At 39.3% G+C, this 13,189-nt stretch overlaps 1 non-coding gene across 1 annotated transcript; it reads left to right on the top strand.

Annotated features, from left to right (window-relative positions):
- Positions 1-2,883: 2,883 nt before the first annotated feature.
- Positions 2,884-2,990, top strand: LOC133833633 (small nucleolar RNA R71). Its single transcript, XR_009893003.1, has one exon. It is a non-coding gene; the product is annotated as a small nucleolar RNA R71 (small nucleolar RNA).
- The last annotated feature ends 10,199 nt before the right edge of the window (positions 2,991-13,189 follow it).

Genomic DNA, 13,189 nt, shown 5'->3' with positions numbered 1-13,189 from the left:
GGATTTTCAAATTTCTTTTATTTTGGTTTTTTTTCAATTCTCAACATTTTAACTCTTCATTACAATACACCAAATTACAAAACTAATCACATCCCACTACAATTCATTCCCCATTATTTATCCATATGCTCATTGTAATTTGGTAAATGAATGAAAACTAACAAAATGTATATTTGGCTCACAATTGGTGTCAAACAACAAAGAGGATAATTTTAGGCTCAACAAGGATAACAATGGAAAATTACTTTTGGGTTGGCTTGAAAGGCTCAAACGTTCCAAGAAATTTCCTAAATCATTTTCCTAAGCATATCTCATCTAGAATTTCATCGCAAATGATAAACAAGGAAGTTATAGATTCATTCATTCATCAAACCACAAGCCAATTTTTAGCAATGCATACATTCAAATTCAAATTGCAAAGAATTTTTCAATCACGGCTAAACATTCATTTTTTTCCATTGATCGAAACAAGCTACCAATGTAGTCTAACCAATCACACGGATTCAATTGATCAAATATTTGCACAGCATTTTCTTCCATATCATAGGCTAGAATTGACAACTTGATTCACAAAAACACAACACAACAATTAACTAAAATAAAACTCACGCAAGAAAACAAACACAAACTAACAACACAACAAAACACAAACACACAAAATAGTAAGACTCCTGCCGCAAACTTGATTGACACATTGTCCCCAATGTTCAAATAGAAGCAAAGCGAAGATGGCTTACCGCGAAGCAAAAGCACATCAAAAGGATGGCGGCGATGGAGGTGGCTAAGATTCTCTGACTTTGCCACACAGGGATGCTTCTTATGCAGTGCCTAGGCACTTTCCCCTAGAGCAACATTCTTCGTATTTTTTTATGTTTATTTATTAATTTTTTTCACGTTTTTCATGGTTTTAAAAATGAAAGAAAAATTAGAAAATAAAGATTGAACCTAAAAACTAAGCAAATAAAAAAAACAAACAAATAGTTACCAAAAATTTAAATTGTTCAAAAATAAAAATAGAAACTAAAGCAAAATTCAAAGTAGCCATTGGGATGCCTCCCGAATGCCCTGTTGTTAACATCGTTTAGCCGGATGCTAAATTCATCTTCAAATTTAACTCGGATCAAGTCTTCCCATAGAATCCATAAGAGCCAAAGTGTCATATGATGTTGCAACTTTTGGAGCTTTCCACCGCTCATGTAGCATTCGATCTTTCCTACTGAAGAACTTTTTCACAATATTATGCACGTTCAACTACCATCTTAAGCAATGACCTTTCTCTTGATCACTTCCACCTTACTACCACCTCCTGTTATCACATCCACTCTACAACATGTTGGAATTTCAGTTGCAGCACAATCATTAAATGTTGCCTCCTCATTTTGCACTCGCAGCTTCAATTCCCCTTTTTTTACATCAATCAACACCCTTCCAATAGCTAAAAATGGTTTCCCGAGAATGATCAGAATATTTTCTTCTTCCTCCAAATCAAGAATAATAAAGTCCACAGGAAAGTTGATTTTTTCCACTTTCACCAATACATCCTCAATAATACCTCTTGGGTGCTTCACTAAACGATCTGCCATTTGTAAGGACATGGTAGTAGGGCGACTTCTCCCAATTTCAATTTTCTATAGATAGATTAAGGCATCAGATTCATACTTGCACCTAAATCACATAATGCCTTCTCAAAAACTGCATTCCATATAGTACAAGGAATGGTAAAACTACCCAGATTTTTAACCTTGGGAGGTAGTTTCTTTTACAATATTGCATTGCACTCCTCAGTAAGCGCAACTGTCACATAATCCTCCAATTTCCTTTTCTTCGACAAGATTTCCTTCGTGATCTTCAAATAACTCAACATTTGTTTTAAAGCTTCTACAAAGGGAATCGTTATGTGAAGTTTTCGGAAAACATCTAAGAACTTGGAAAACTGCTTGTCAAGCGTCTTCTTTTGCAGCCTCTGAGGATATGGGATCTTGATGTGATGCTCCATACTTATTTATGGTTGCTTCTTCTCAAGGTTTTCATTAACATCTTCATCCACCTTATTCTTCTTCTCAGACTCCATTTTTTATGGAGGACTAGATTTCTCAACTGGTTCCACCAACTCCTTACTGCTCCTCAAGGAGATCGCATTGCACTGCTCCTTAAGATTCACCTCAGTATTACTTGGAAAATTTCCTTGGGGTCTACTTTGTAACATATTTGACAATTGACCAAGTTGCATTTCAAGATTTCTGATGGATGACTGAGTTTCAGTCATAAACTGAGCTTGGGAATTGGTCAAAGTCAATAGTGCAGCTTGTAATTCATTTGTGTTCTCTTGAGAAACCAGTTGTTGTGACATTTCTTGAGGTGGAACTTGAGAAACGGGCTACTGAAATTGTTGTTGAGGGCCCTGATTATTTTTCCATGAAAAATTAGGGTGATTCTTCCACCCTGGGTTGTAAGTGTTGGAGAAAGGGTCATTGGCTTCCCTATTAAAATTACTCATCATGTTGACTTGATCCATAGGGATGGTGTTATTGAACTTTGTTGTCATACACTGCTCAAATTGGTGAGGACCACCACAAATTTCACAACCTGCTGGCATCTAAATGGCATTAATAGACACAATATTCTATTGCAACTGTTTTGTCAAGGAAGCAACCTGAGCAGTCAAGGCAGTGATGGTACCAAGTTCATGAACTCTGGAAATCTTTCTAACACCGGTTGACCTCTTATCGGACCATTAGGGGTTGTTGGTGGCCATGTCTTCTAACAATTCATATTCTTCATTGGCACCCTTACTCATGAATGCCCCTCTAGCTGCAACATCAATTATGGTGCGAGTAGTACCAAAATCCATTGTAAAAGTTATGAACAAACATCAACTTTTCAATGCCGTGATGGGGACATTTTCTCAACAGCTCTTTAAAATGCTCCCATGAATCATACAAAGACTCCCCCTCCATCTGATAGAAATTATTAATCTCTCCTCTCAACTTTGCTACCTTTGATGGAGGAAATAACATGGCATACAAGAAATTTTTGAGCCAAATCCTCCCAAGTATTTATAGAATTTGATTGAAGGGGATTCAACCAACTTTTAGCTCTATCCCGTAGAAAAATGGGAATAGCCTCAATCTGATTGCATCGTCGCTCACCCCATTATACTTTAACGTTGCACGTAGCTCCAGAATATTAGCTAAATGCATATGAGGGTCTACCAAAGGTAAGCCACCAAATTCGGTGGATTGCACCACTTGTAAATTCGTCGGCTTTGTATCGACCCAAATTTGCTAATAAGCCTTAGGGCCTTGATTAGCGTGCCTGGAGGGCAATATGTGAATTATTGTTTAATATGTGGATTTGTGTGAATATGTGATTAGTGAAGCATGTTTATGTGACTTAAATAAGCATGTGGGTCCCGTCTGGTTATTAGGGACATGATTGTAATTTTAGCATGTTGAGGGTATAAACATGATAATTGTGATATATCTGTGCTGCACGATCCGAGACAGTCCTAGGGAGCGGTTAGCTAGAAAGTCACAACGGCGTCAAAAATCCGACTCGGGGCGAGTCGAGGGATATTTTGGGTGTTAGTCATTTTTGGGGTTATCGGGCTATGGAAATAAATATTCGGAGATATATTTGAGGTTAGAATGCCTACGAGGGAATATTGGGGAAATTTACCGTTTTCCCCTCGGGGACGTTTTGGTACCCCGAGCCTTGAGGTAACCTTAGAGACTAAGTTTAATAAAACAAAACATTAGAATTTTTCAGAACACTAAGAACCGACCCAAACCTTTCCCTCCTCTCTCTTATTTTCTCGCAACCATTCCAAGGGGAAGCTTTGCAAATTAAGCTAGGATTTGAGCTTTAAGCTTGGAGAATTGTTCAGCATCACTTGGAGGTGCAATCAAGCAATGGTAAGCTCTTAAGTTGATGAGTTATATTGAATTTATTCTGATGTTTCAGGGTATGCATGTGAGCTAAGTTTTAATTGCTCTTGAATTCTTGGCTGAGTTTTGGGGCTAGTCTTTTTTAGGTTTTGATGCTGAGACTGGGTTAGAACATCTATGATAATTAGTTTGGAATGTTGGCTTGATTCTTGGGATAATTGGACTGGTTTTTGAGGTGAAAATGGTTAGTTTTTCTGGGCTCGAGGGGTCAAGCTGCGGCACTGTTCTTGTTGAGCTGCGACCCCTTAGAACTTGGGGCGCCTGGAAATGAAGGCGCGCCGCGGCGTGTGTGGGCTAATTTGAGGCAAGGCCTCGGGTTGAGCTGGGGGCCGTGGCATGAGTCCCTAGGGCTGCGGCGCTTAATGTATTTTTGGGTTTTTAAGAGGTTTTAGGCTCGGGAATTCACTAGTTAAGGCTCGGGATGGATTTTATCACCCGGATTGATAGAATTCATTGTCCCAGAGATTAGAATTATAGCTTGAAGTTATTTAATGGATTAGAGCTTGATGGGTGGATATTGTGAATGCGTTGTGATTAGGGCTTCGGCGAGGCTCGGACTAGGGAACTGTGCTCGGGATATCGGTGCTTAGAAAGCACAGGACACAAGTAAGAAAACTACTGTTTCCATAGAGCTTGTGTTGGAGAGCTCGGCCCTATATATTTGAGTTGCAGGGCTCGGCCCTATATGACAGTGTTGTGGGGCATGGCCCTTTGATTGAATTTATATTTTTTTAGATTTCTACTTAGCTTTATCATATGTGTATGTAAATGATGGAACGGCGAAGGCTGGGAATGGCGAAGGCCGGGAACAGTGAAGGCCGAGAACGGCAAGGGGCCGGGAGCAGCGTTTGGCACACGAAGTGCGAGTAACCAGAGTGAGACCCCAAGGGATACCTGGGATATCCTTACGGTATAGACCGCGAACCCAGGGCCTGGTAAAGTGCCTGGGACGGCATGGCCATATTTGTATAGCCTGATGATGGCATGTTTATATGTTAAGTGTTGTTATGCATATGTTATCTGCTTGTGAGGGTTTTCTTGCTAGGCTTAGGCTCACAGGTGCTTTATGGTGTAGGTAAAGGCAAGGGGAAAGTCGAACAACCTTGAGTATGGTGCGCGTGATGAGCGGCGTGTACATGTCTGGTCTACCTGTCTGCCACGACCAGGGGTGCTTTGGGGAGATGATTGTACTAAACTTGAATTTTGTTGTTTAGTCGACTTTGGTTATATTTTGAGTTGTAAATATTTCTAAACAATGTTTTTGGGTTCCCAAATGTTAAATGCTTTATAATTTTTCAATGAAAGATTTATTTTCAAATTTATGACTCTGATTATGATTTAATTACACTTTTGTCCTAAAACCTCGATTAGCGAGTTAGTTTTACATTTAAAACTTACTTAGTAACGGGTCTAAGGCAGTAGGGTGTTTCAACTTGGTATCAGAGCGAGCCAAGGTTTATGGTTTCTCAAGAATGACCGAACATGTACGCACGCTGTCAATGGCTAGCTCGACTCAGGTTTTGTTGGTATGATTGACTATTATGTTGAAATATGTGCTTAAATGCCCTGTTTGTCTCCTTATCTAATATAGAGCATGATGAATGATTTAATGTATGCATGATGTTAGGGCATGGCCCGTTATGTGTGTGATATGCTATCCGCGTGTTATGTGGATTGTTGCTCATGGTTGATTGATGTGATTAGGAGGTGGTTTTGGATGTTGTTATCATGCCTGATGAGCGGCATCATTGATTGCAGGCATATTTGTTGAGATGCTTCGTCAATCATCTAGACTCCGCGGCAGTCGGGCCGAGGATGATAACCAGGGTCAGGACCCTCCACTTGCCCCACAGAATTGGCAACAGATGTTTGCCGAAATGGAAGCAAGACTGCAACGAACACAGGAAGAACTCCGCCAGTTGAGGCAACAGTCCCCTCCATAGGTTAATGGGTTGCCTATTCAGCAGGTTATGGCGCCAGCACCAGTCCAACCTGTTGTGGAGAATAAATGGGAACCTTTGTATGAGAGGTTCAGGAAACAGAATCCTCCCACCTTTGAGGGTGGACCAGACCCACTACGGGCAGAGCAGTGGATGAATATGATCTCCTCTATTCTTGATTTTATGAGGGTTGAGGGAACGAGAGGGTAGCTTGTGCAAGCTACATGTTCAGAGAGGATGCCCGCATCTGGTGGGATGTAGTAGTTGAGAGGAGAAATGTGATAGTTATGACCTGGGAAGAGTTCAAGAACATTTTCAACGAGAAGTATTATAGTGTTGCAGTCCGAGCTATGAAGGTTGATGAGTTTATCAACCTGAATCAGAACCGGTTGCCCGTGACGGAGTATACCTTGAAGTTCGATCGTTTGGTGAAGTTTGTGCCAGACCTAGTGCCGACAGATATGTCAAGAAGAGATAGATTTGTACGGGGATTGAATGTTATGATCACCCATGATGTGAAGATCACCTTGGATCCGGAGACTACTACCTATGCTCAGGTTGTGGACAAGGCCCTTATAGCTGAGGGGGCCGAGGACCAGATTTGGAGAGAGAGCACTGTTAGGCGCGATGCCAGGAGGATAGTGTCTCCTTTTATTGGAACCAGTCGGGGTAGTGGCTCCAATGAGCAGAAGAGGAAGGCCCCTGATACCCTTGTTCCTCCCAGTTCTGATAGGAGGGCACGGGGTGGTTTTAGTGGCCGTCAGGGCGGAAGTGACAACTGGAGGATTTTTCCAGTGTGTCCTTAGTGTAGACGATGACATCAGGGTGAGTGCAGGATTAGGGCCTGCTTTATCTGTGGGAGTGCCAATCATTTGAAGAAGGACTGCCCACAAGCCAGGAAGGAGGAGCCAAAGCAGGGCGACGGTCTCGCTCCTGCCAGGGTGTTCACCTTGACTCAAACGGAGGCAGAGGCTAGCCCCTCAGTTGTGACAGGTCTGATCTCTATTTCTGGTTCTTCTTATACTGCATTATTTGATTCAGGAGCTACCCACTCGTTTGTGTCTGCAAGAGTGATAGATCAGCTATGTAGACCTAGTGTTCTGTATGTAGGGGTTTTCAGACTTTGTTGCCGACTGGGGAACTGGTAGTCTCTAGGAGGTGGATTAGAGCTTTGCCAGTAGAGGTAGATGGTAGGGAATTATTTGCTGATCTGATTGAGCTTGCGATGGATGACTTCTATGTGATCCTAGGAATGGAATGGCTATCAAAGTATGGAGCGAAAATTGATTGCAAGCGCATGATGGTGACTTTTGAACCAGAAGGGGAGGTACCCTTTGTATTTGTGGGAACAGCTGGTGGACCGTGGGTACCTATGATTTCAGCATTAAAGGCTATAAACCTGATGCAGGGAGGTTGCACAAGATTTCTAGAGAGTGTTGTGGATACCTCTAAGGTTGTGTCGATTGGACTGGGGGAGACCAGATTGGTATGCGAGTTTCCAGATTTATTTCCAACAAATCTTCCAGGGCTACCACTGCAGCGGGAAATTGATTTTGTCATAGAGTTGGTACCAGGAGCGGAGCCAGTATCTAAGACACCTTATAGAATGGCTCTGGCAGAATTGAAGGAGTTGAAGATTCTGTTGCATGAGTTATTGGATTTGGGGTTCATCAGACCGAGTTTCTCGCCATGGGCTGCTCCAGTGTTGTTTGTCAAGAAGAAGGATGGATCTCTTAGGATGTGTATTGACTACAGGGAGCTGAACAAGCTGACCATTAAGAATAAGTACCCATTACCTAGGATTGATGACTTTTTTGACCAACTACAGGGGAAGACGGTGTTTTCTAAGATAGATCTCCGGTCATGTTACCATCAGCTAAGGATCAAAGAGGAGGACATACCAAAGACCGCTTTTCGCACGAGGTATGGACACTATGAATTCCTGGTTATGAACTTTGGATTAACCAATGCCCCAACAACTTTTATGGATATGATGAATAGGGTTTTCAAGGATTATTTAGACAAGTTCGTGATTGTGTTCATCGACGATATTCTGGTGTACTCACAGTCAGAGACAGAGCACGAGCAGCATCTACGTTTGGTATTGCAACGATTAAGGGAGCATAAGTTATACTCTAAGTTCAGCAAGTGCGAGTTCTGGTTACCACAAGTTACATTTCTGGGCCATATTGTCAGTAAGGAGGGGATTCTCGTTGATCCAAACAAAATTGAGGCAGTGAGAGACTGGCCTAGACCGAGCAGTGTTCCTGAAGTGAGGAGTTTTTGTTGATCATTTAGTTGATGGCATGCTATGCCTCCCTACTCTTGCCTAATTTTTGATAAACTTACTTAATTTTATCTTATTTTTCTTTTATTTTTTTTATTTTTATTTTTTTTTATTATTTGAGTGCTCATAATAGTTGTACTCAGAATTCCAACTATAATTAAAATGATCCATATGGTAAACTAAATGACAAACTAATTATTTTCTTTTAAATGACAATTAAGGTAAAAATAAAAATAAAATAAAATTAAGAGAACAATGTTAAGAGATATTAAACAATTACATGATAATATTATTAAAAAAAACAAAGAAAAATAAGATAAAATTAAGTAAGTTTATCAAAAATCAGGCAAGAGTAGGGAGGCATAGCATGCCATCAACCATAACAAAATTAAGGTAAAAATTAGGAGGCACTAATGCCATCAACCAACACTAATAATAATAATGATAATAATAATAAAACTTAGGAGGCACTAATGCCATCAACTAAGATAATAAACAAAATAAAAGCTAGGAGGCACTAATGCCATCACTAGAAGAGATATATTGTTCAAGTATGTAGGAGGCAAAAATTGCACTCAACTATCAAGTATGTAGGAGGCACAAATGCACTCAACTAATAAGTATGTAGGAGGCACTAAATGCCATCAACTACCAAGATATATATATATAATATAATATATAACAATATAAATAAATATATGTATAACTTTCTTTTTTTTTTCTTTTTCGATTTACTCTTTTTTTTCGATTTTTTTTATAGATATATGTATTTTTTACTTTACTTTTTTTTTTTAAGATGATAGTGCAAATAAAAATAAAATAACTAGTAGAAGAATGTTACTTACCTTGTAGAAAGATCGTTTCTTTCTTGCAACTCCCCGGCAACGGCGCCAAAAACTTGTTGATCCCAAAAGAGGGTGTTTTAATATTTAAACTCGCAAGTGCACGAATCGTTTCGGAGTATAATGTTCATGTAAGTACGAGGTCGAACCCATGGGAGTTGACTAACATCAAAAGAAACTATTTAAGACAAAGCAAGAATATTCTAACCTAGTTCCAAATATTTGATAAGATTTTGTTTTAGAAAAATAAAAGACAAGTAATAAAAAGATTTAAGATTAAATAGAAAAATGGTTTTCAAATGAGATAAGTAAAATAATATTATTAAGATATTAGAATCCACAAAATGCAAGTTCAATAATATTTATAAGTATATTGATTCCCAATTTTAGAAATAGTTGAAATAAATCACACTATATTTTTTTCCAAAATACATATTCTATTCAAGCACAAGTTACTTTAAAAAAGGTAGGATTTTTCTTCACTTATATAAGATATAATTTCTAAGCATTAGTTGTGTTACAACCTAATGAAACTACAAAAAATCAAAGAGATTATGTTTAGGCAAAATATGATACTTATGTTCTAAGAATTAGATGTGAAAAATTTAATGAAAAACATTTAATCAAAGAATATCATATTTTTGCATAATAAAGAGCTAAGTGTAACATGCTTTAACAATCAATAATAGATGAAAAATGCATATCTTTGATAGAAAAATCCATAAACAATGTTGCATAAATGGGAAATCAACATACAATAAAAAATACTATCTAGTTACATTTTGCTTCATCATCATCTTAATAATCTTTGAAAAAGATTAGAAGCTCATAACTAGATTGAAATAAAAATTACAAAATAACATACTTGACATGCTCTTCAAAAGATGAAAATGGTAGAAAGAAAATAATGAAAAGAAGAGAAAAATATGAAGCGTAGAAGAGGTTGAAAATATGAAGAAGAAGAGCTCCCCAAATGGTCTTACAAGACTCTATTTATAGGCAAAATATGGAGATTAAATTAATCAAATTAAAATGAATAAATTGATTAATTTAATTGTGTTGGGAAGTGGTAGGATAAATAGAGTAAGTGTAAGAGTATTGGAAAGATGAAATGTTTGGTTGGGTAAAATATTAGTGAAAAGCTAGGGTAAAAAAATGAATTAGGAATATATTTGAGTGAAAAATATTGGGAATAAAAATGTGAGTTTTGGGTCTTTTCGTGGCTGTGGTCTTTGGTTGGGTAAAAGATTGTGGTTGTATTTTTGTGGCTATTTTGGGCCGAATTGTTGGTGCAGGCCCAAAGGCAGGGAGACGTGGGGGATGCATATGAAGAGGGTCTCTTCATCTTGCTGCTTTGACAGCTGGCGAATTGGCAGGAGCTGGCTTTGTGTTTGTTGAAGGTGATGTGCTTCAAGAGGCGTGGGGAGCTGGGTCACGTGGAGATGAGCTGGCTGCTGAGGAAGGGAGTTGTAACGACCCAAATTCGCTAATAAGGCTTAAGGGCCTTGATTAGCATGCCTGGAGGGCATAATGGAGATTACGTGTGATTTTAGTGATTAAGATGTATAATTATGATTTAAAGCATGTTATATGATTACTTGAGTACTTGAGATGCATGACTATGCGTGTTTGTATGCATGTAGGCCCAGATTAGGGTAGAAGGGCATAATCGTAATTTTGGCCATTAAGGGCATAACTGCTTTGATATATGTGATAATTGTTGAGACCACATTATTATGTGGATATATCTGCGATCTGTGACTCGAGACGATCCTAGTGAGCTAAGTAGCGGAAAAGTCATAGCGGGGATTTATACCCGGCTCGGGGTGAGCTCACGGGTGTAAATGGGAATTTAGTGGATGAGCTGGAGATTATTGTAACATTGAGGAATGCTATTGGTGATTAATTAGGTATCAGGAATTAAGCGGGAAATAATAGAGACATTCGAGGAAGTAGCGGGAATTAGGTAAAATGACTAAAATGCCCTTAAGTGGACTAAAGGATTAGAGTTAATTGGGAGGGCATAAAGGTCATTGGACTCTTAAGGATGGGTATTACTGAGGTTTTAAGTTAGTGGAATTTATAGAATATCAAGGAAGTCTGAAAAAGAAGGGAAAAGGAAGAGGGAAAACAGAGAGAGTTTCTCTAAAGTCGGTTTATACTTTCCATCATCTGTTTCTTGAGAATTTCTGGAGTAAAGCTTAGAGGAGAGCTGGGATAACCAAACATCAAGGATCTTGACCTAAGACTAAGGAATTGACAGAGGTTTAGCAGGGTTTCACCAACACTTGAGGTAAGGTTCTAGAGTTCATCCATTTCTGTTTCTGGTTTTTAAGTTGTGGTGCTTGAATTGAATTGAATGGAACTTTGGGGAATTCAGGCTTAGGGCTGAGGAGTAGCAAGCCAAGGGAGCCTAGGGATAGCTTGTGGGCGAAATTCTATCAAAGGTATGAATTCTAAGCTTTAGTTCTGATGTTCAGCTGGTTTATGTTGGGTTTTAGAGTTTGGAGGTGGCTATGGTGAATTTTGAGTTTGTGATTGCATGTGCTTGGATTTTAGATGGTTAGGGTGTTTGGGATGAGTGGAGTGTGGTCATGAGGTTGTTTTTAAGTTTGGGTAAGAGTTGGAAGAGGTTTGGTTGAGGTTGGCTCGAGAAAATCGCATAAGGGAAATTTTGGGTGTTGGGCTGTCTGTGACTAGCGCTAGAGCACTAGCCTTTGGGCGCTGTAGCGCTAGGCCATTTTGCTGGAAGGGTTTTGGCTTCTGTCTGTAGCGCTATAGCGCCCTCCCAAGAGCGCTGTAGCTCTACCCTGCCTTCTGAAGGGGATTTTAGGGTAATTTGCAAGGGTTTTTGACCTAAGGTTTGGGGTTTGGTTCCACCACCTTGTTTGGTGGAACTAGGTCATCCCGGGGGCTCGGGATTGGCCCCGGGGCTAGGTTTTGAACTTGAGGGTTGATGTTGACTTTGGCCATGATTGTGTTTAGGTGAGCGCTAGGGCCCGAGTGGGATCGTGCTCAAGGTGTCGAAGGATTAAAGCTATTGAATTGAAAGGTAAGAAAACTGCACCCGAATGTATGGTTGTGAATGGGACTAAGTGCTCCCGAAAGTTGTATTGTGTCATCGTTGGTATTATGCCAAGGGACACGTATAAGCGGTCTAAGAGTACCGTTCATGAGTTTAGCGCACGGAGCGCGAATTGGCCATTGAGTGCCGGAAATAAAATGATAACAGAGGGAGCTGCCTGTGAGCGCTAGCCCTAGTTATCGTCTGTGCATTATGTATTTGATGAGATGCTTAGTATATGAAATACTTGATTGATGATACACTTGAGTTGATGAGATGCTATAAGTGTAATCCATTTGTTGCTAGTTGTTCATGCTCTGTTGTTTCTATGTTTTCTTGCTGGGCCTTGGCTCACGGGTGCTTCGTGGTGCAGGTAAGGGCAAGGGTAAGCTGGACCAGGCCTGAGGTGGAGAGCTCCGAGGTGAAATGTACATAGCCAGTCGTTCGATCACCACGGTCGAGAAGTGTGTCAGGACAGAGATTACCTAACAGCTCGCTTTTGCCTTAGTATGGCCAGTTGATGTATCTAAACGTTGTAACTTTTGTAAATGGCTTTAAAACTGTCAATTTTGGGATCCCATGTACGTAAACAATGTTTAGTAATGAAAACGTACTTTTGAGACCAAAACACTTTTAACCCTAGTTCCTCTACTATTTCAGTAACACGCTTTTACTTTAATGACTTGATTAGCAAGTCTGGCACTTTATAAACACACAGTGTAACAGTCTTGGCTATCCAGGGTGTTACAGGAGTGGCTGAGCTACTGGGGCAGATTTGGGCCAGGCGTCTGGGCTTGTGGAGCATTTGTTCTCAAAATTGCCATTTTCTTCCTTTTTTTCTTGAAAATTGCCATAGTTCCTTCATTTTTCTTGATTTTTAAGAGCATACATTCCCTACAAAATAAATATAAAATAAATCATAATACAATATTTTCAACTATAAAATAAATCAATTTAATTCGTTGAAAATATTAATTATATCTTAATTTATATTTTACATTTAAGTTCAATAATACAACATTTTTTACCACTAACTTAACAATAATAATTTTAAATAATTTAACTATAATATTTTACAATAATATAACTATAAAAATACACAAAAATCT

Source organism: Humulus lupulus, chromosome 4 (genome assembly GCF_963169125.1).
Source record: "Humulus lupulus chromosome 4, drHumLupu1.1, whole genome shotgun sequence".
NCBI lineage: Eukaryota > Viridiplantae > Streptophyta > Magnoliopsida > Rosales > Cannabaceae > Humulus > Humulus lupulus.
This window is presented reverse-complemented; position numbering and strand designations above follow the sequence as displayed.